At 46.3% G+C, this 22,900-nt stretch overlaps 1 protein-coding gene across 36 annotated transcripts in view; it reads left to right on the top strand.

Moving 5' to 3' along the window:
* The window catches only part of SORBS1 (sorbin and SH3 domain containing 1), a 226,497-nt gene that overhangs the window by 40,387 nt on the left and 163,210 nt on the right, over nucleotides 1-22,900 (top strand). For all 36 annotated transcript variants that reach the window (XM_059398210.1, XM_059398177.1, XM_059398176.1 and 33 more), the window contains exon 2: nucleotides 22,710-22,794. The gene's annotated coding sequence lies outside the window, so the exon portion shown is untranslated. The remainder of the gene's footprint in view (nucleotides 1-22,709; nucleotides 22,795-22,900) is intronic.

The raw sequence follows: 22,900 nt of genomic DNA, 5'->3' as shown, positions 1-22,900 counted from the left end.
AGCATTAATGGAAGATGGTCTTAGGAATGGTCACTTGAGGTGAGTAACAGTGGGCCAAATAGAAGGGCTGCCTCTTGGATGCCTGCTGCCCGCAGTCTCCCTGTGGGCCGTGGGCGAAGAACTTGGTGTGGGCTGGTAATTTTTAATTACTTAGAGTTAGGTCTCTACCACTCTTCTGTGGCTTGTCAGTGAGTGGGCTCTGGATGGGGGTGACATGTGTCAATCACTTCATCTCTCTGAGCCTCAGTCTCTTTACCTGTAAAATGGGATGGTGGGATGCCTGGGTGGCTCAGTTAGTTAAGCAGCTGCCTACAGCTCAGGTTATGATCCCAGGGTCCTGGGATCGAGTCCCATGTCAGGCTCCTTGTTCCTCCTTTTCCTTCTGCTGTTCCCCCTGCTTGTGCTCTCTTTCTGGCAAATGAATAAGCAAAATCTTAAAAAAATAAGATAAAATGGGATGGTAATGCTGCTTTATCTCCTCAGCATTGCTGTGAGATTCAAATGAATTATAGGACCTTAGGACTAGAAGAGGGTATCCATGAGATAAGGTTTAAAAAATGTTTTGTAGGCCCATGTGAACGGATGCCGCTCTTGCTGATTTACCGTTGTGGTTTGTATTACTAGCATAGCATGCCCCTTCTTAAACTTCAACTGTATCAGAATCACCTGGAAGGCTCACTAAGCCACACATTGCTGGGTGACTCCTCCAGAATTTCTGATGTTGTAGCCCTAGAGTGGGGCCAGAGGATTTGTATTTCTTCCTTTTTAAAAAAAATAAAAACAATGTATTATTATTTGATAATAATTATAATTTAATAAAAATAAAGATTTATTTATTAGAGAGTGTGAGCGCGAGAGTGAGCAGGGGGAGGCACAGAGAGAGACAGAGGGAATTCTCCAGTAGACTCCCCGCTGAGCACAGAGCCTGACACAGGGCTTGATTTCATGACCCTGAGATCACCACCTGAGCCGAAACCACAACTCGGAACTTTAATTGATTGCACAACCCAGGCATCCCAGGATTTGTATTTCTAATACATTCTGTGTGATGCTGATGCTGTTGGGCTGGTGTGGCCACACTTTGAGAACCACTGACACACACTACTTAGATCTGGAGCCCCTTGGACCTGCTGCTGCCTCAGGCCTAGAGAGTGCTAGGTGAAACCCATTGACTATTGGAGGATAGTGCTTCTGGTGGTCCGTACAGGCCCATTTTGTAGCCACATAGAGCCGAGTGGGCATTGGTGAGCCTAGGTCAGTGGCCATGATGTCTGGAGTTGAGTGGGAGCAGCTCACTGTTTCTTTGAATCCCTTAGGACTTCGGATGGCTTTTGGTAGTCCCCACTATTTGGGGACAGAAGGTAGCTCTTGCAGGTTGCTTTGGGCCAAACTTGGACAGTCCCCACTGCACTGGTGAACTCTTTCATTCTCTAGACCGGCCTAGACCCACCCAAACTGAAGCCCTCTTTGGTTCCAGTAAAGGAGCCTTTTCTTATGATCTTCTGAGATTGTCGTGGAGAGAGAGTCTCCCTTTTGGGCTGGGGGGCCTCATCTTCATATTCTGTCTCTTACCTTAAGAGATGCCTCACTAATTGCTCAATCACTTTTCCTCCATCTCTCCATGACATGTGTGGTTTCTGCTTGGATCTCTTTCCTAATTGAGATACCCAACCTTTCCTTTAATTAGTCCCATTTCAGCAGAAAGGCTGGAACAGGCTAGCAGCAGTTTTCACACTTCTGGGATCATATTGAGTGCCTTGCTTAAAAACACAAATTCCCTGGCTACTCCCTGAAGGACTTTGATTCCTCAGGGCTGGAGAGATTTTAGGGATCTGAGACCTAGACTTGGGGAGACAGTTAAAGAGAATTTGACTTGCTTCTCAGGCCTGCCAATGTGTGCAGGGCCTTTTACTCCAGTCATCCAGGAGCTTGTCCTCCAAGTCTGTATTCCATACCCGAGAGAGACAAAGCTCTGGGGTTGCGGGGAGAGGTTTTGCTTAATGTTGGCTTTCTTGTTCGGCCAACAGATGAACTGGCCATCGGTCTTCTGAGGGGAAGCAAGCTTCAGGGTTTCTGTTTTGGCCTTTAAAGAGATTGTTTACTTTCCGTCATATTCTCTTTACACAGACTATGCTTACCCCAAGGCCATGTGCAAAGTCTGGATGAGCTCTGTAGCCAACACTCGATCCATTCCTTCAACTTCTTGTGGGTGATAATGGTTTTTTTTTAACATCTTTTCTTTTGCTTTTATATGGCTGTCTGACTAGCTTTCACGGGGCAGATTTTTATCTCTGAATTTCTTTTGTAAGCATCATGGAATTTCTATTGTAAGCATCGTGTCTACATGGTACCGGGCATATAGATAATTGAATCAGTGGTGGGATAGGTAGGTTTACTATGACCTTTCTGGGCTGGAATGACCACCACTTGATGCCTGACAGATCTCAAAACCATGGGAATAAGGGCTAGAACTGACTTGATTTCCAGTGTCTTAGATGGAAAGTCTTTTATGTGTATGCATGTGTGTGCTTTTTAGTCTAGGCCCTTGAGGATTACTGTGAAATAGTACTTCTAAGGAGGGAGCTCCCGGCAAGTCCCGGCCCCAACCGAAGCTTGAGTTTTTAACCAAAAATAGACCAGCATCAGGAAGGGAGCTGGTCAGATAACTATTGCACTGCATCAGTGGTTGGCAGAGGCTGCTGGCTAGGACAGTTAGCTGGGCATCATCTGGGGCGGCGGATTACTCAGAAGGCTAGTTGAGTGTGTGTGTGTGTGTGTGTATGAGGAATAGAAAGGAAAGGTCCTTACTTCAAATAGCATTCTTCCTGTGTCTCCCAAGGATATATTTTGTCCCTTTTAAATGTTTTTTTTTTTCCTTCTCTTTTTTCTACATAATAGTCAATGTTCAAGATTGTGGGGGAAAAAATTCAGGAAACAACCCAAAAACCCAATTTTCAAAAGAGCCTGGGCAAACCCTCAGCATTTTGTAAAAGGCCCTTTCTAGCCTGGATGCTTTCTGTGGTGGCCTGCCAGGTCCCTCTGGCAAGATTGCTGGCTGTTTTGCCCATTCTTTGCTTTTGGTCTAAAGTAACTTCTCAGTTAATTCTAGTTCTTTTCAGTTTTCGTGGCTTCCTGCATTTGGGTAACGAAATTTAAAGGTAGAGCATGGAATCCATGGAATCCGTATAACACAACCACAGACCCCAAGACTGTTGGAGGGGCCAGAGTTCTCCCCGAATGGGCCTAGCTGCCCCGCAGAGATCCTGCAACTGCCGGGGGCCACAGCCCTCAGCCTAGGGGCCCCGCATCGGAATCGAATGCTCTCCTCCTGCTCAGGCTGCCATTGCAGAGATCCAGGTTCCCGCGACCCTGCCGCTTGGCCCAACTCACGTGTGGCCTGTGGAGAGCAGAGGGCTTCCAGGGCCAGTGGCCGATGGAACCACTTAAGTTCAAGGAGACTAATGAGGAAAGGAGTGTTGTTCAGATTGCATTTTAACATGGGTTGGGAATAACACTGGCTGTAAAAACACGATCAAAATCTGCAAAATCCACACTCTTTCTTCCTGGTAAACATGAAAGCCTGGCAGCTGCACCTCCCTCACACGTGTTTGGCCAACTGTCGTTCAGGACATTAGGCCTCCCGCGGTGGCGTCTGGGAGCCGACTGAAGCCAGGATTGGCATTCCGGCTCTTTGCTGGGTGGAACAGGGCGTTTCAGGGCTCTCCAGAGTGTACCCGTTTGGTTTGTTGTTGAACTTAAACGGGAGCATGTACGATCCCATTTGGGGTCACACGGATGCTTGGATACGGCTCCACATCCTGGGTCTGGCTTTGCCGAGTCAAGACCCAGTGCAGGTGGAGGAATGGATCTCAATTAGTCAGAGGTGATCGGTGGGTGATTTCTTTTCTGCCAGAATCCTCACCCTCTTAGTCACCCCTAACCTCTGTTATACAAGAGAATTTTGTTTATTTCGGAGAATCAGCCCACACACAGGTTTGAAGCGAGTCCAAAAGGAACACTTGCCACTGTATGAAAACGCGTCTCATCTTGCTGCTCTTTGATGAGAACTGGACCATCCCTTCTACTCTCCCCTTCCACACCCCTTCCCCCAGTGGCCTAAATCCTAGGTAGAAAACTTGCCATATGGGAATTTACTGGTTTCTTTCTTGAAATGGTAGTGCCTGACTTTCTTAAGGAAAGCAGAATTGCTTTCTTTGTGCTCTCATTTTTTTTTTTTTCTTTCCTGGGAGTGCTCATATATCTTCATAAAGAGATGGCTTAGGGACTGTTATGGAGAAGAATGCAGCAGTCATTAAGAACCAATATTAATTCCTGGAGTACAAGCCTGTCAAATAGATCCTATTCCTTTTTAGGCTCTGGGATGTGCAGGACACAGCACCGTGCGTGCTGGTCTCCAGGAGGCAGCTAACGGGCTGGAAGCCTGTGAGGAGCCTGTAGCTAAGGTGGGAGCTAAGGGCTGGGTGATAAGGCTGCGAGAGAACTCCTGGCTGGCCCGTTACCCGAACAGGCCCGCACTCTCCATGTGGGAGACCACTGGCTGCAGACCTAGGACCATGCCTGGTTTCTATCCCAGTCCGTATTTTTTTTTAGACACTTGGAACTGTGGAGGACAGCTGTATGAAATGCACACATCTCTTAGGGCCCGGAGAGAGAGCTTACATTGCAAAAAGTAATCAGACCCCCAAAAAGCTCTTTTAAGATATGTCCAGCATCTGGGTTATAAAAAAAAGTCTCATATGTGTAGGATGGGGGTGACCTGATTTTAAGAGAAACTCTTGTGGGGGAAAAAGACTTATTTTGGAAGATCAGAAAAAGAGGCAGGTCCCTCTTAGAAGGATGGCAAGAGGAGTGGGTGGTTCTTTAGCTGGAGGCCCTGATAGGTTTAGGTTTCCTTCTGGAGCTGCTGCTCCCACCCCCTGAGGTAAAGCTGGGCTGGGTACGTGCCCCTTCTGCCTGTAGGTGCCCCAGGTTCAGGGGGCGTTGGCTTTGACGTTAGTCCTCCTCTTCGGTCTCCCTGAGGAACCACCACCTTGCCCACACAGAGCCTTTGTCATGCCTGCACTGGCTTTTCCAGGCAGGGGTCTGAGCTCTTCTTATTTCCGAGGGTTTCCTCATCAGGCTCTAGGCCCTGGAGCTAACAGCTGCCTTTGTCTGTTAAAAAAAAATCTGCAACATAGTCTGTGGAAAATGGATAAATGGAACGCTTTGTGTTCCTGTTTTAAACGTAAAGACAAATCTGTTCTGCCAGTGCAAAGAATAATTCGGGTATGAGTTCAGTTCCACAGTGCGTCAGGTTAAGTAAGGGTGGCAGGGGGAAGGTACAGGGGTGAGAGGGGAATAAAACAGGAAGGGGGGGGCAGGGAGGGCAGCTAGTGACAGGTGGGAGCGGGGAGAGAGCGGCAAAAAGACTTGCACAGGAACAAACAAGACACAGAGTCAGAAAACACAGTATCAGGTGAAACCAATTTGTAGTCAGGCCTCTGTCCCATTGCTGCAGTTTTATGTCTAGGAATTCTGGGGAGATCGCAACCACTATCAAAAAAGGGTTTGTTTTTTCTTTGTCTTTGTACCAGGTAGCTAAAATAGGACAACGTGACCTGCCTGTCCTTACAGGAAGAAATTTTTATTGATGGTTTAAGAAGCTAAGGCCCAATTTAATTCTTCGCAAAATATTCCTTCTCCCTCTGAATAAAAGCCTTATGATCATCGGATGAATCCAAAGAGTTAATGAAAATTCTGTTTTTATTGATATACGCATATACATATGCACAGATGTCAGAAGAAACTACCTCCAAACCATCCTGTGATTCTCTCTGGTTGGTAATAGTGATTTTTCCTTTTTTTCCTCCCTTTTTTGGAGGGGTATTATTTTCTTTTCCTTTTTCTTTTTTTCATTGAACAGTATCACTTTAATCAGGGAAAAAGTTATTAAAACATAATGCTCTGGAACATATGGAGAAATGATATCATAGACTTAGAGTGTTTTTTCCCCTCCCCAACCTTAAAGTATTGTTTGTTGCCTTTTTTTTTTTTTTAAATAAAAACTTAAGTTGGAAAATAGATGCATCCAAAGTATCCTAGACCCTCTCCCCCTTCTTCCTTTTAAAATTTGTAGTTTTTACCAAAGTTACATGTGCGCATGGTTTCAAGAATCAAATAGTTCTACCGGACCACACAGTTTCCTGTCTCTTCACCTCCACCCCCATTCCCCAGCGGCACTCATTTAAAAATCTTAACGGATTCTTCCAGCACTTACTTCCACATTTTTCAGTAACTTGCGTGTGTTGCTGCTTTTGGGCATTATCTTCTTCTGACTCCTTACCACACAAGATGAGCATTTAGCTCTCTTCCGCCTTCCAGTATACTGCCCCCTTTTGACTCTGGAGGAAGAAAAATCCTGTCCTCTCTAAAAGTCCTATGTATCCTGCCTTATCCCAGAGGTGTCGACATAGGTTCCTGATGTGGAGTGACATGCATGTCTTTGGGCTTTTCGTGACCTTGCCAACAAGACTTTTAAAGTCTGTCCAAAATTCTAAACTCCTGGTTTGAATTGAGCCATGTGTTGTTACTAGCTCCATGAACCAACCAAAACCAAGAGCCTGTTGGAACCTGGATTGAATTAGGGCATCTCCTAGATGTTGTTTTTTTGGACCAAATATCAACTCATTTAGTTATCCTTTGCTTTTCCATAAAAGTAGAGGGTAGAGAAAATCCACCATCCTAATTAATGGTGGGCCATTGTTTGCCAGCCTTGGGGTCGTGGACACTCTCAAGGAGACAGCTTCTGTCTCCATTTGACTGGTGATATCCAAAGTTTGTGAGATGGGGGTAGAGACGCTTGTGTCGTGGGAACCCTGAGGAATTTATATGAAGTCCTAAAAGTGCCCTCTTTTCCAGAAAAGCTGTTGTAGTCCAGTCTCCGGGTAGAGCACGCAGGCTGTACTCTGAGTCTCAAGAGTTTCACTTTGGTCCCAGAGCCACCCACAGACTCCTCTGAATTCTTTGTCTAATTCTAGAGGCCATTCCTCTGCCCTTACGGGGTTTTCTCCAGGCTTGTGAGTGACTCCTACCTCCTGTCCTTTGCCTCGATTTATGGCCCTTCTGAGCCTTCTGAGTTCTGGAGAAGACGTTGCTGGGCTCACAGCAGTGATCTTCCGGTCTTTCTCACTCATGAGGAATGAGGGAAGGCAAGGCAACAAGGTAGGACTTCCATTGTAAGAAATGAAGACTGAATCTTAAAGGTTTAAGGGACCTTGGAAACCTCATGATTGGTTCAGCTCTTCTTACCTACTTCCCAGTAGTGAGGGGGCCACTCTTTCTAGAGGCCACCTCGTTCAGTGTTGGGTGGCCCATCTCATTGGAAAGTACTTTCCTATTGGACTGATGTCCTTGTCTGGGACTCCACTAAACAGGTGAGGGCAAACTTGAAGGTCCAGTGTGTTGAAACTAGTCAACAAATTATTATCCCCATTACTCTTGCACAAGCAGTATTAAAAATGATTTTAAGAGGCAGCTATAAAAGATGCTGGTAAAAATTGATGTTTTCTAAGCACTGAGTGTGTTGCCAGAGAGGTTCAGTTTTGTTTTTCTTTTTCGTTATGATTTTGATTTATTTGAGTCTGATAGAATGGTATCAGTGACAGGAGGAATAATTACAGTATCTTTTGAAATTCTATCCTGGAACCCCACCAGGAACCGACCCAGATTCATGCCAAGGAACACATCATAGGTTTGGGGTTTTTTTAAAAACGTGTTTTTAAAAATGCTTGTTTGAAATGCTAGACTCTTTGATACTTAAAGTACATTGTTTTAGAGGGTGTAGTTCTTTTTTGATCCTCTGAGTTTAAACTTCTTTGGGGGTGGCCATAGTGATCAGTCCTATATTGTAAGAGGCCTCTGAGAAGGACACCTGCACACGTGTGTGTGTGTGTGTGTGTGTGTGTGTGTGTGTGCACACGCGCATGTGCATATGCTCACCTGTCTCCCTTTCATCAACGAGGTCTAAATTTTCCTTGATTCTTACTGCTTTTATGGATTCTTCAGAGATGCTTGTTATCTTAGGAAAACTGGGTATAATTACTCCTTAAATAAAGATGACTTGCCTTAAAGAGAGACTGGCAGCGATAAATCAACTGTTAACGTTGGTAGTTAGATTATTGGGTTCCTTTGAGACTTCCTGTTTTTCCATTTCTGTGATGAACGTATATTAATCTATATTAGAGAACATTCTGGGGAAGGGAGAAAGAAAGCATGGTTGCTTTCCACCTCCTAGTCTGCCAATGACGTGACAAGGTGGAGAAGGCAGGAGGGAACATTGGGAACCTGCGCTGCCGTGGGAAGGGTTGTCCCATCTTTTTATCATCAAAGATGCCTCTCTTTTGTTTTTACTTTAATACTTATTTGTTTTCCAAATGTCCCCACTTTGAAAGCTTTCATCTAACCCAACATTGTGTTTATTAAGAGGTGATTCCCCCAGAGCTGATGTGTCAAAGATAGATTAAGTGCCTGTAAGAGTTGCCTGGTGACTTTGTGGAGTTGATGCTGTTCCAGCCGGGGGCGGGGGGAGTGTAATGTTGGCCCCCCGTTAGGCACTCATCTGTATGCGACACCTTTCTTGCTGCCTGTTTGGGATTTTCTGAGCCGAGGACCCAAAGTAGGAGTTCTGCAGTTAGAGCTCTTCTGTGTTTTGGGCCCATGACATGCATTCTCTCTAGTACTGCTATCTCTTTCCATAAACCTTCCTTGATTTTGTTTCTAATGCAACAACATCGAAACACCCCCAAACCAATAACACAGTAAGACTTCGTGACTACGCTAACCTTTCTCTGCCTGGTCGTTATCGTCGTCATGGTAATAACAGTTGGCATCAGTTGAATGAGCACGTACTGAGTGCCAGATCCTGGGTTTGATGTCTACACAGATCTCGTTTGATGTTTACAACTCCTCTGGGAAGCAAAGACTGCTCATTAGCCCCCATTTTATTGATGGGGAAACAGGTTCTGAGAGGCTGAATAATTCGTCCAAGGTCATGAGGCCAAAGAGCTGCAAAGCCAGAACTTAAATCGCTTATCTCTCACGCCTTCCATACCCTTTCTCTTTAATACCTTTCATCTTTGGTCGGCTCTTTGCAGACTAGGACCTCAGCTTTGGATCTTCCTCACATCCCAACATATCACCTGTGCGTGGGTCTGGAGTGTGGGGGCTCTGTGTTCACGGGTTCTCAGCAGGAGGCACAGGGAAGGTGGCCAGACCCCGACAGTGGAGGCTCGGGGCTGTGGCTGCTGCCCTGCACCCTGATAGGCCAGGCTGGAGGGGGCTTATCCCTGAGTGTATAAAACTGGAGTTGGGGCCCGGTCTCTCCTTCGAATTTCCCACTTTGAAGTGGGGCCCTAAGGGGTGCATGGAGGCATTCCCCAGCCACAGAAATGATGACTTCTGGCCTCAGTGCCGTTCATCAGAGTGCTTGTTTTCTAATTCCCTCCAGGAGTAAGGGACAGAGAAAGTCTCAGATCCTTCTGGAAGAGTGAGGAAGCTCAGAGAAGTAACTTCTCTGCTCCGTTCCATTCCACGGGGGGCTTGTGGAACAGAGATTCTTAATTTTTGTTGGGTTATGGACCCCTTTGAGAATCTGATGAAAAGTTTGGACTCCTCCCTAGAAAACTTAGAGTAAGAATAACTAACATTATGTTGTCAGCACTTAAAAGCACGTATCACCTCTTCCAATCCTCCTCCTAACCCAATGAGGTTTAGATAGGTACTCTTGTTTTCCCTATTCTGCAGACAAGGAAATTGAGGCATTGGGATGTTACATGGCTTGCCCTGCCCGTGGACACACATTTAGAAAGTGGTAGGGCTTTTGAACATGCTATCACTTGGACCCCATGAGCTAGAGTACCTCAGTTCTAGAGTACAAGCCACCTCCTGCATTGCTTACAGTTGGGAATGCGTATGTGTAATAAGATAGCAAGTGGATGCCGCCCCCCCCACAGCTGGTGCTCAACCTGCTGTCAAGGTGCTGGAGGAAGGAAAGGCTGCTCTTGGCTCCCCTTTGCAGAATCTTCCCCCATCCTCTTGGACCAGTTAGGTGCAACTGCGTGGGGTTTCTCAGTGTCCCAGCTTTGCGGGGATCCCACACAGTTATCTAATTGGCATTTAATGCTGGGTGGGGAGTCAGACAATCTGGGCTTCTCTCCTGGTTTTGCCCCTCCAAGCTGTGGGGCATAGGGAGTCATTGAGACTCTTCTGAGCCTGTCTGCTCATCGGCAAATCAGAGCAGATAACTCTGGCCTTTGTTAGGATAAGGAAGGTGTCACCACTCTGGGAGGAAGGCAGTGCCCTTAAGCAAATGGCCTGCACCAAGCAGTGTGCACATCGTTCTGTTAAGGTTAATGAACCCAGAGACTGAGCTGTAGCTGCTGACCATGCTTGGCGATTGCAGCTTTAGAAGATACAGAGAGTATTTTCGTGGAGTGGCAATCAGTGAGCCTAATGGAGATTTTGGAATAGTTTGTACTCCGTACTTGTCTACCCTCTGCCTTTCTGTTCCCTACCTGTTTGTTCATGACCCCCTTAGCAGGTTTACCGCAAATCCTAGATACCTGGAATGTTAGTGCTGGAAAAGGAACTCAGATCACTTATGGTCAGCCTTCTCATTTTGCAGGAGTTGAAATAGGCTCAGAGAGGTATAGGAACTTGCCCAGGAGCACACAGCTAATCCATGGCAGAGCCAGAACTTAGGTCAGCAATCTTTCTGTTGTGCCATATGGCTGTCCCTGTGTCACCCAGACACAACTCTGTACTAGTTTTTACTTTGTGTGGCCCTTACTGGCTCTGTGTGCTTCCTTGAAAGTAGAGGCTGGGTCATTCTTGATTTTTTTATTATCTTTTTTAAAAATTTTATTTGAGAGGGAAGGTGAAAGAGAGACAGAGCGAGAGCACAAGAGCAGGGAGAGGGAGAAGCAGACTCCCTGCCAAGCAGGAGCCTGACGTAGGGCTTGATCCCAGGACCCTGATACCATGACCTGAGCCAAAGCTAGACACTTAACCAATGGAGCCACCCAGGTGTCCTGAAGCTGGGTCATTCTCCTCATAGTTTCTCCCTATTTCTCACTGCCTCCGTGCCTGGTAAACAAAGGAACCACACCATCTGTGTAGGCAGAGCCATCTCAGGAGACCTTTGTGGCACTAGGCCCACAGGCTCCACACATTCAGATCCGTGTAGCTCCTCCATGCACTGGGATGAATTTCTGCTGTCGACAGAGATCTGGGAGATCCCCCCTCCATATACTGCTTTATCCCCATTCATGTAATGGCGGGCATGCCCAGTGATGTGTTCCCGGAAGCTTTGGGAAGCCAGGCTTGGCTTGTGAATGGCTGTGCTGGCAGTCTCTATCCAGCCGGGGTCTAAGCTGGCTATCAAGAGCATCTTTTCTGAAGCAGGGAGGCTGATCTCAGCAGTGACAAAGCACCACGGGGCATTTGCACTGCTGAGCTCACCCTGCTTCTTGCCACAGGCCACGGTGAATGTCCAGGGGCTTTCTCTTCTTCGCTGAACAGCTCGCCCAGTTACCCTACATTGTTAGAATTTTATCTTGGTCATTTCAGTTCCTGGGCTGTTTTCATCTAGAGTCCAGGCAACAAATAGCAAAGTTGGAGGACCAGGAGCTGGGGAGGGTGGGGGCGGGGTGCACGTGAATACATGTGCACGTGCTAATAGGAGCTCTATTTGTGTATGAGAAGGCTCAGTGCCTGTGTGCGGGAGAAGACATGCGGGAGAAGGGAAAGGACAGGGAGGGAGAAGTGTTTACGGGCCAGGGGTTGGGAAGAGTGGGGAGGAGGAGAGGAGTCCACTTGAAGGAATAGTTACTGTCTGTCTGAGGGATGCAAGCAGTAGAGAGCGGGGAGGGGTTTTAAGGATGGTTCCTGGTGCAGTAAGACTTTCTTTCTCTCCCATTGGCGTTCAATAAAAGATGCAATAACATTTTGAATTTTTGTTATGTTTACACTGCAGTGTTGGCTGTCATGGCTACCAAGTCACCAAGACTGGGCTACATGGAGACCGGGTTATACTGACATCCCTCTGGTGTGTTCTGTCTGGGGACAGAGGCTGACTGTGAGGCAGGAGAGTGGGAGAGGCAGAGTCTAGAGGGTGGGTGATCCCCGGGGAAGTGGCTGGTGGTGGGGTGTGGTGTGCCGGAGTCAGCATTCAAGTTGCGTTCTCTTCTCTGAACAACTTCTAGATCATTTTCCTGCACTAAAAATAAAGAAATAGGCATGAGTTCTCAGATTCAGTGCTTAATCACTTTGGACCCTATTTGCAGGAAAAAAAAAAAAAAGACCATTTAGACGTAGTGGGGAGCGATGTGGCGATTCATTGAGATTGTATTTTTTCCACAGAAAGGAAATATGTCCTAAGAAAAAGCAAAAGGTTGAATTTCTTGGCTATGTTTTACTGACAGAACTCTTCTTGGAGAAGGATATTTAAATTTTTGTCCTCCAAGAAATTGCTCTCTCAAAATGGTTTGAGGTGGAGATGGCTTAGCACACAGGGTTTTTAAATCAAGGGAAGGAGCAGTGCCTAGTGTAGATAAAGAGAGTTTTTTCTTCTGTCAGCAGGCCCCTAGGGGTCAAGTTGATGTGTGTGCTCTGCCCGTCCTGCACGCATGTCCGGTCAGAGGACTCCTGACCGCTCCTAAAGGCCCCTGGAGGGAACGGGCTTTTGGACCGAGTAGGTCTGTGTGTGAAGGGTCTCTCTTTCCCTTTTCTGGGCTCTGAGGCAGGTAAAAGCCTTGGCCTGATGTTGAGAAAGTTCAGGCGTGCAGAGGTGCTTTTGGGAACCAGGCAAGGGCAGAAAGAGGACCTGCTCTGGTTCCTCTCACAGTGCCGGTGGGAGTACTCAGCCCTATAGTTTTTTTGTTTTAGCTCAACTGCTGAGCTATTGGCCACCTTAAAATTATCCCTCTACATTTTCTGATCCTCTTAAGGGGGCCTTATGGGAGAGCAGGAAGTGTCAGCTGCCTTCTGGTGTTCGAAGCAATGTCCAGGGCAGACGGTCATTTCCTACCTAGCTTTGAAAGTGGTCAGGAAGGCAGCACTCTGCCGGGGAAAGGCCCTACGCGGTTCCTGGCCTGTCCTTGGGCGGCACCTGCTTTGGCCAGCCTGGCCCAGCTCCCTGCGGGAAATCTCCGGGCGGCTCTGATCATGTCGGTCACAGTTCTGCGCCGTGTGTTTCTCAGAGGGACTCCTATCCCGCGGGCATCAGAATGTTCCATGGTTCTTGTAAGTAATGCACATGCCAAGTGGACTGAGTTGGGGTGTCTGGGGGATGGGACCTTCCAGGTGATTCCTTCGTACCCTCGGAGTGGAGGACCACTGTGCCTTCTGCAGCCATTCTGTAGAAGTGGGCATTGCGGTTGGTAAATTTGATGCCAAGAGATCCTGGGTTCAGATTTTCGGGCCTTAAGGAAGTCGGAGAAGGGAGGGAAGTGTGCAGGTGTTGAGTACCCGCTGTTGGGAGGTGACATATGTTTTTTATTTACACTCAGCCCAGTGTGCTGGGTGTTCTGATGCCGGGTACAGGGGAGGAAACAGTGTCAGATTTGTAACTTGCTTAGGATGGCACAGTTGAGTTGGTAGGTGGAGACCGGGCCTGACCAAAGTCTTCATTTATTTTTCCATTATGGCTGGGATCCCCATGCTGGAATGTGGAGTGTCTCCTCGAGCATGGCTATGAAATAGAAGTATGATATGATCCCCACATGTTAAGATTTTCTAGAAGCCACATTGAAAATGTAAAAAGCAAGTGAAATTAATTTTAACTACATGTTTTCTTTAACCTAGTATAATTACAATATTTCTGTATTTAATCAGTATAAAAAATGTCAATTAGATATTTTACAGTCCTTATTTCCATGCCAAGTCTTCAAAATCCAATGTGTATGTCACCTCTCAAGTCCCACCAGCCACATTTCAAGGGCTTGGTGGCCATGTGTGACTATTGACTACCTTACTGTACAGCATAGCTCTGGCATCTCTGGACTGGAGAGGTGTGTCCTGTCCTGCTGGCCAGGGTAGCCAGGGGTTTCTAACTTACTGGTTTATAAAGGCCACAGGATGAATCAAGGCTGGGTGGTCTGAATGTGTGTCACTGGAAGAGGGGGGTATTATAGGTCCTCCACTAGGGTCCCAGGTGATTCTTCTGTGTAACCTGATTGGAAACAGTTGCACTCAGAGCAGTCACTGGGCATTTCCTGGGTTCTGTGACTTTGCCCCACCCCCTTTTCAGGGACACTTGCATTCCAAGCACGTTCTCTGGGGGTGGGTGTGATGGGAAAGGTGGGGGAATGTATGCCCCAAGGGCCCTTTTCCTCCCATACTAAATAGAACTTCAGTTTCAATGGAAAAAAAGGACTGCTTATTTATCTGGATGTGATCTTGCATAAGGGGTGGGACCTTCCCTCTCTCTGTGGCTGAGAGCTGAATCCTGTGTTCTCAGGAAAGGTAAGATGAAAAGAATAAAAATATTTAGGGGAGAATGGGATACTGTGTATACTTAAGCTGTGTTCCTTTCCAGTGGTTTGGTTTTAAAATTTATTTGCTGACTTAGTGGAAGAAATCTGGTCCTGAAGAGTTACAGTCCCGGGGTCCAAACCTCAGATGCCTCCAGGGTCCAGCAGGTGAAGGGCAGGAGATTCCAGCTCCAGTCCTAGGAATGTTCTTCACTTCCACAAAGATTGTGGTCTCCTTTTTTTCTGGAAATACAGGACTCTCTAGGTCTGTCATTTTCTTACCGTTGAGAGAGAACTGTTTCTCTAAGAGACCAATCAGTGTAACTAAGCAGTGTGAAAAATGGCAGTGACACTCACTTGGTGTTTAGGGAGCTGGATCTGAGAGCCAGACCCCTCTAAGGGGGAGTAGCTAGCACCCAGCCCCATCCACTGCTGTCCCTGAGGCCCAGCGTTACCAGAGCTTGTTATTTTAAGGAGAAGGCACACATCTAGAATATCTAAAATGTAATAGCGTGACCTTTTTTTTTTTTTTTTAAACCAAAAAATACAATTGAGGGGTGCCTGGATGGCTCAGTTGGTTAAGCATCTGCTGTTGGCTCAGGTCATGTTCCCAGGGTCCTGGGATCGAGCCCCACTTCTGGTTTCCTGCTCAGCAGAGAGCCTGCTTCTCCCTCTGCCTGCTGCTCCCCTTGCTTGTGCTCTCTCGCTCTCTAACAAATAAATAAAATCTTAAAAAAAAAAAAAAAAGGAATACAATTGAATCTTGAAAAGACAGATTTGAACTATGTGGGTTCACCAAACCCAGATTATTTACAGTACTATAAATGTATTTTTAATTCCTTAACTATCTTCTTAACATTTTCTTTTCTCTACCTTTACATATAACATAAAATGTGTTAATTGGTTATGTTATCGGTAAGGCTTCTGGTCAACAAGGAGGCTATCAGTAGTTAAGTTTTGGGGGAGCCAAAACTACATGTGAATTTTTGACTGAGCCGGAGGTAGGTGCCCCTAACCCCATGTTAATCAAGGGTCAACTGTAGTTATAGATTCACAGGAAGTTGTTAAAAAAAAAAAAAAAAAAGTCCAGGGATTCCTATATGTCCTTCTCCCAGCTTTGGCCAGTGGTAACTCCTTCCATAATTACAGTACAGAATCAAAGCCAGGAAGCAGATACTGTTGCCGACCGCACTCCTCACATGATTTCACTAGTTAAGCGTGTATGGGCATGCATTTGTGTGTGGGCACACATGTGTATGCTCTGTGGAAGTTTATCAAGGGCAGATTTGTGTAGCCGCCTCTACAGAGAAAGTGTCTGGCTTTTCAGCTCTATAGATGCATCAAAAACTCTTTCAGTCTAAAGCATATGCCAGAGGCCCGCTGTGGCCTTGCTGAGCCTCCAGTTTTCAACCTCTGTTCTAGTCTTGCCCTTTCTCTCTCTTTTAATTCACATACAATTTGTGTAACAGAATTCACTCCTTTAACCCTTTTAAGGTATTTCATTCAGTGTTTTTTAGTATCATCACCATGTTGTACAGCTGTTACCACTACCTAATCCAGAACATTGTCATCACCCCCAAAGAAATCTGTACCCGTTAGCATTCGCTCTGTCCTTCCCTCCCCTTAGTCCCTGGCAACACATATTGCCATTCTGCCTCATGGATTTCTCTCTTCTGGACATTTCGTATCAATGGAATCCTGGTGCTCTGTGTCCTGGTCTTCTGTGTCTGACTAGCCCTTTCATTTTACATAGAATGAGGTGTGGAGCCAGAGGGGAAAGTGAGGTACCCACTAGTATACTGCTCGTGAGTGGCCAAGAGGGGACTCGAACCCAGAACCAATACCTTTCTGCCTCTCACCATTCAGCTGTTTGTTTTGATAATATGAGGATAAAACTACTTGCTTTTAATAAATGTGCTAACAACAGAATGTCTTCTGTTACTTGTGGTGAGTGTTAAGGTTCTTCAGGGAGTCACTGTGGAAAAACTGTCAAAGAGAAAATAAGATAATTCAGTTGAGTACGCTTTTGCTGGGAACTTGTTGTGTACTGGGTTCAGGACCAACGGGTCTGAGTTCGATGGGATTCTAACCATCAAGGGATAGTCCATTGAGGGAAACAAAAGAAATAATTTCAGGATATTAGGGTGAATATCATGACTATGGGGTAGAGGGGAAGGGCACCAGGCCCAAAGCTAGAAGGGCTTTGAGAGATGAGAGGAAGGTGGCACGTACTGAGGCAGCAGGAGAGGCCGCATAAAGGTTTCAACTTTAGGAACTGTAGGTGCACACATCTGAGCTGTGAGCTGATTAGTGGTGATGGGAATGGAAATGGGGGGCTGGGGTATTGGCAATACAGCTGGAAGAGTGGGCTTGGGTCAGAGTCCTGCAGGTCAGCTGTGCATCCACCCCTGTGGATGTCTGAATTTTGCAAGCTCAGGATGGCTGAAGGGAAACAGAGTAGGAAAAGCCAAACATGGGAATTGAGTCTCCAGGGGGAGACCCAAGTCCGAATAGGTGAAGTAGGGAGTGTGGTAGGCAGTGGTAGAACCAATATCTAAGGATCAACAAGACTGAGAAGAATCAAGGCAATGGAAGCCAAGAGACTGTTCCAGAAAGCTGTGCCATAAGGAAGTCATGCTGTAAGACAAGTTTGGAGGGCTCTTAGCTCTGTTTCCAATGGCCTGCCTCTACCTCCTCAATCACCTGCTTAGCAGTGACTTACTGAGCCCTTGCTTTGTGCCGGGAACTATTATGGTGCTGGGTTTGCAGCAGTGAACGAGTCAGGCAAGATTCCTGCTGCCTGGAGGGAAGCATGGATAAGTAAGGTAATTACAGATTGTGATAGTCCTACTGAGAAAGTAGCCTTTGCTGGTGGTGGCTAAGATTAGGCAGTCAGGGCTGGCCGAAGAGGTGATATTGGGTCTGAGCTCCCCATGGTGAGAACAGCCCAGCCATGGCAAGAGACAGGCAAAGAGCTTCACAGGCAGAGAGAACTGCAAATGCAATGACCCTGGAGAGAAAGAGCCTCTGGCCATCTGCAGGAGAGTACTCTGGGCTTTGTCGAGACTTTCTTGGGGTGGGGTGGGAGGGTGTGCCCAAATCCGAACAAGTATTTTGTGGAGGTATTCTATCTCAGGAGTGGAGGGGGAGCTGGAAAGAATCTTTGTGAGGAAGAAAACCATATCCCAGTGGAAGAAAAGTATGAAGTCACTCATACTTAAATGATTCATTTAAAGTAGGCGTGCTTTTTTTTTTTTTTAAAGGGGAGCTAAAAATTATTTTGCTATTTTTCAACTAATTTGATTCTATTTTATGAGCTTTGTGTCGTTGACAGAACTTGGAACTCAGTGCTTCATTCTGCTTCCTACTGAATTTGAAGAAGGTGGGAAGGCTCTAAAAAGTTCCTCCAAACTCACATTCCTCTGCCAATGGGTGTAGAGGGAGGATAGCTGGGCAAAAGGACCAGAGGCGAGACCTGTTTGAGCTATCTTGGCATTGGGCACCTGGGGGTGGTCCCAGTGGGATTTGTTCTGGGAAATAGGGAAATGCTTTCTGGGGAAAAAAAAAAAAGGGAGTTGATATTAGAAAATCATCTTAAACAAAATAATACACAGTACACAAAAGAAGATAATTACTTTGATTTGATTCCTTCCCAAGTTGGTCAGCCTCAAGGCCAGTTGGGGATTTTCTCCACATCTAGACTAGCTTTCTGAGCAGAGTTCTTCTGAGCCCACTAAATTGGTGGGCTAGTTAGTGGGTGCCTAGATTTCAGAGGCTAGTGACAGGCCTGAGTAGTTGGGGAATGAGTTGGTTCGATCATCCTTCAGCTGGGGGATAAGAAATTTGAGGTATATCTTGAGGGAACCTGGAGGATTGAAGGCGCTGTATTGGCATACCGTGATCAGCTGGGCACACAACCAAAGACTTTTTAGAAGGTAAACAATGAAAGAGGTGAGCATGAGTTGGTGCTTCATGCTATGAAGGAGGAGTACATAGTGCTCTGAGGACCTATAACCCTAGAGGCTCCCATCGGACTAGACCTATTTGGATGGTCTAGATTGGTAGGATTGAAGGTGGCTAATGTGACTTGAACAACGTCTTGCATTGTTCTGTATTTTTGGGGTAGGGTAGAGAGGAGGATGTAAATGAGAGAGGTAATGGTTCCAGGTGTTTGGTGGTTGATTTCTTCTGGAGGGATGAGTCAAAGAAATGTCTTGTTTTAGGCAAGGACATAATGGTACAGCAGGAAACAATGCATTGCCTAGAAATTGGTGACCACCCAAAGGGGCAGATTAGTATCTTGAACTTTTACTACATTTCTTTTCCCATCTACACTCTTCCAAATTTGCATTATGGCTTAGGTGGAGGACCCTTAGGTTGATGGGGTATGTAAGAGTGGCCTCCATCTGGTGAAGGATACTGTGGATTGCTGCTCAGGAAGGCTGACGTTGGTCAGCTGTGAGATTCCATGGTGCAGGGCTATCTGACAGTCACTTGGTGGCATCTGATGATGTCAGGAAAGAGATCTTTTGGCCCATTCATGGAACCAGTTTACTCCTGTCTGTCATCTTTGTGGCACACAGCATTTACTTTGCCATTCTTGGCTGGAAATGGCTCAGGCCGTCAGTTAACCACAGAGTGGAAATCTGGAAAGAGACGCGCTCAGCTGCTGTGGCAGATTTCTAGGCCTTGCATTGATTTTCAGTGTCTTGCTCTTTGGTGGGCAGGAAGGACTTGGGGCAGAGTACTTTGTGCCTACAAGGTGTTCCTCGAAGGCCACCTTGGTGACTGGATGTTTCCAGACTCTTTGCCCTTCGGGGTGAGGCTGCATAGGTAGGAGGGCTCCAGTCTGAGACCGGGCAACTCCAGTAATTCATCTGGTGGCAGTGATGCAGGGTCACGCTGTACACGGACTGTGGCAGGAGGGTCTGCTTTCACCGCCCTGTTGGCCTTCTATATTTATGTGATTAGAGTAAAACAAGTTAAGTAATGTTTCTCCTAGTGTGATGTAGGGAGTGACAAACACTAAGAATGCACAACGGCCCCCAGAGCCCAGAACCTTGCATCCTGTCTGGAGGATGCCGAGTTATTGACCTTAAGGAGATTGTTCTGGAGCTCCTGAAGCCTCTAAAAAAGCTCCTGAAGATGCTTTTTTCCAAGTGGGTCGGACTTTGGGCATCAGAATACCCTGAACAATGCCCGGGCCTCCAAATCAGAGATTCTGATTTAATGAGTTGGAGGTCTGGGAATTATTTTTCTAAATCTTGGTGATTCTGTCAGCCAGAATTGGGAGCCTGCCCACCAGTGAGAGATCCAGGAACTTCTTCCCACTCTTAGGGTGAATGTTGCCTTCTTGTTTGCTCCTCTTTGCCTCAAACCCGGAGCAATCCTAACTGTGCCCACATAATTGGTCTTCACTCCTCTTTATGTCCCTTTCCAAAATGTGTCTTTCGGGGTGCTGCCCCCTGGCTTTGCTTCAGCCTACATTGGGGCTGGTGGTTCACCCCTATGCCATCCCTAAAGAACGGGAGAACCTCACTTCGGGATTCTGATGGGCAGATATTCGGAGACATTTTTTCATAGAACTTCCTGCTTGAGGCTTGACTACATAGTAGATTCTGGCCATAGAAAATCCAGGCCCTGAGGTAGATCGGGATGGTCTCGTGACTGGCACAGGACAGAAAAAACTATCAGCTGTCTTCTTAGAACCATGATGGAAGTACTAAAAAATATGAGAAGTGTCAGTATTTCTACTTCCACATTTCTTGGGCCCGGCAGACTCTGGGATAGCATTGGTGGCCCTGAGGGAGTTCTGGGCGGGCATTGCCAGGAATCAGTGCTGATATGGTGGCACCCTTGATATGGGCACTTGGCAAGATAAATGTCCAAGAGTGTACATGACCTCTCAGCAGATGTTGGGTCAGGTGGCAGGGTTTTGTTTTGTTTTTTGGTTTTTTTTTAAGATTTATTTACTTATTTTAGAAAGAGAGTGTGAGCAAGGTGGAGGGTACTGGGGAGGAGGGAGAAGAGAGAGAAGGTCAAGCAGACTCCTCACGGAGCATGGAGCCTGCTGTGGGGCTTGATCTCACAATCTTGAGATCATGAACTGAGCTGAAACCAAGAGTTGAACACTTAGCCGGCTGAGTCAGCCCAGTGCCCCCAGGCAGCAGGGTGACTTTTACCACCAGCAAGGTGACATGAAATGTGGTTGAGACCAGATTGGAGGGACTGTTCACTCCTTGCTTTTACCATTGTTGCCCCATGGCCTGTAATTCCTACCTTCTCCTCTGTTCTCCCCCTGCCTGCTGCTCCACTCCCCTCCCTGCTTTAGGATGTCTTCAGCATCTGTCCTTGCAGGAAGTGTCCGTTCCCCTCAGCCGCACCAGGAGCCCCTGCTCTGTACTCCTGGAACACCAGCGCCTTCCCAGGTCTTTAGGGTTACCCATCATGTCAGAACTCTTTTTGAGTGTCGGATTTTGACGGAGCAGCTTAAGGGCAAGGACTGGATCTGGTTCATTTCTGTGTTTCCATCACCTTGCACCCTGTCTGGCATATAACTGGGTTCAGTAAATATCTGCTGAGTGGTCGGTGAATCCATGCATTCTTCGAGGGGCTGATAGAAATAACTCCTACCGAGATCTAGACCTTGTGGTTGAACATTGTTTATTATAGTCTAGCACCTCCATAGAAGCTTATTTGTAGCCTTGCATTCAAAATGCATATTAAAGAACATTTTTCTAGCATATAAAATGTATTTAAGACACTTTGGGACATTAACTGAGCACTTTTGAAGGAATAGATGCATGGTATTTATGAGATTTTTTTTGTACTTAAAGGAGAAACTTTTTTTTTTTTTTTTTTTTTAAGATTTTATTTATTTGTGAGAGAGAGAGAGAGAGCAAGCCCATGTGGGAGGCAGAGGGAGAGGAGAAGCAGGCTCTCCATTGAGCCGGGAGCCCAATGCAGGGCTCGATCCCAGGACCCTGGGATCATGACCTGAGTCTAGGGCAGATGCTTAGCCGACTGAGCCACCCAGGCACCCAAGGATCAACATTCTTGAGAACGTCACATTAGTAAATGAACCCTTAGGGAACCTGTTGGAATTTACCTTCGTTTGTCAAAGAATAGAAGAGTATGGCAAGCCTTTCAGTGGAGTGGCTTGGTACTTCAACTATTTCCTTGATTTTAATATTAATACATTAATATTAATATTTTAATATATATAAAATATTTTTTGTTTTTTGTATATAAAATATTTTTTTGTTTTACAATATAAGATTACCATGTGGTGGGGCAGAGAGGAAGAGTCCTGGATTGGCAGTCAAGAGACCTAGGTTCTAGAATTAGCTCTGCTTCTAGCTGTGGGAGTAGGCAAGTCAGTTTCCTGCTTATACTTTTATAACATGGAAGTGTTGTACTTGTTCAGAGATTTCATATGCCTGCCAGAGTGGGGATACTAACTTAAGTTGCTGATGTGCTGTACCATTTTTTTTTTCCTTTTGGAACTCTGCCCCTTTTTCTTTTATGTTCCCACTTTTGTTAGGTAGAGAGAATTATTTCTGTAACACACACACACACACACACCACCACCACCACCACCAAAAAACCCAACAATACAAGGGCAATGATAAACATAGCTCTCTCTGTGGTGAGACATTAGGGAGTGGTGGGGACTGTGGCATTCTGGAATAGCCAAGCCTGCCTATGAGGGGCAGCTACTTAGCATAGCTGATCACTTTTAGACAAATGTGTGGGCCATGTTGACTGATTTTGTTGTTGTTTTAAGAGAACTTACAAGTCTGGGTTTTTATGTGACCTCTCTGGTTTTTTAAAGTTTTGGCTCAAATTTTCTAAACCTATCCTGCAGATCGATTGTAATACTGCTGTAGGCTAGATGTAACCCACTGGGCTTTCAGTTTGTGATCCCTGTTATAAATGATCTCTGAAGCTTCTTTCTGACCAAGGTCCACTGATTCTAATGGGGACCATTTCAACTGGTAAACTAAAGATTCTTGTTCTAGTTGGGGAAGTCAGGGTGAGAAGGGAGTGGGGCTGGAAGAGGAGGATGGGGGCTGCAGCCTAAACAGGCTGCCTGCTGATTGGCGTTTTGGCTGGCCTCCTTGGGCAGAGGCCGCAGAGTGCCTGATTCACACCACATGTCTTGTATGTTTGTCATTGCAGGAACTGACATTTGTTGGAAGAGTTTGTGAAACCTTCTCTCTGTCCAGAGCTCAAGACCAATGCATCCCACCACCTTAAACCACTGGTAAATATGTGTTTTGGTATTTTTTCTTTAGCTTTTCTTTTCTTTTCTTTTCTTTCCTTCCTTCCTTCCTTCCTTCCTTCCTTCCTTCCTTCCTTCCTTCCTTCCT

This window comes from Mustela nigripes, chromosome 4 (genome assembly GCF_022355385.1).
Source record: "Mustela nigripes isolate SB6536 chromosome 4, MUSNIG.SB6536, whole genome shotgun sequence".
In the NCBI taxonomy this organism is placed as follows: Eukaryota; Metazoa; Chordata; class Mammalia; order Carnivora; family Mustelidae; genus Mustela; species Mustela nigripes.
The sequence above is the reverse complement of the archived record's forward strand: the minus strand, read 5'-3'. Positions and strand labels throughout refer to the sequence as shown.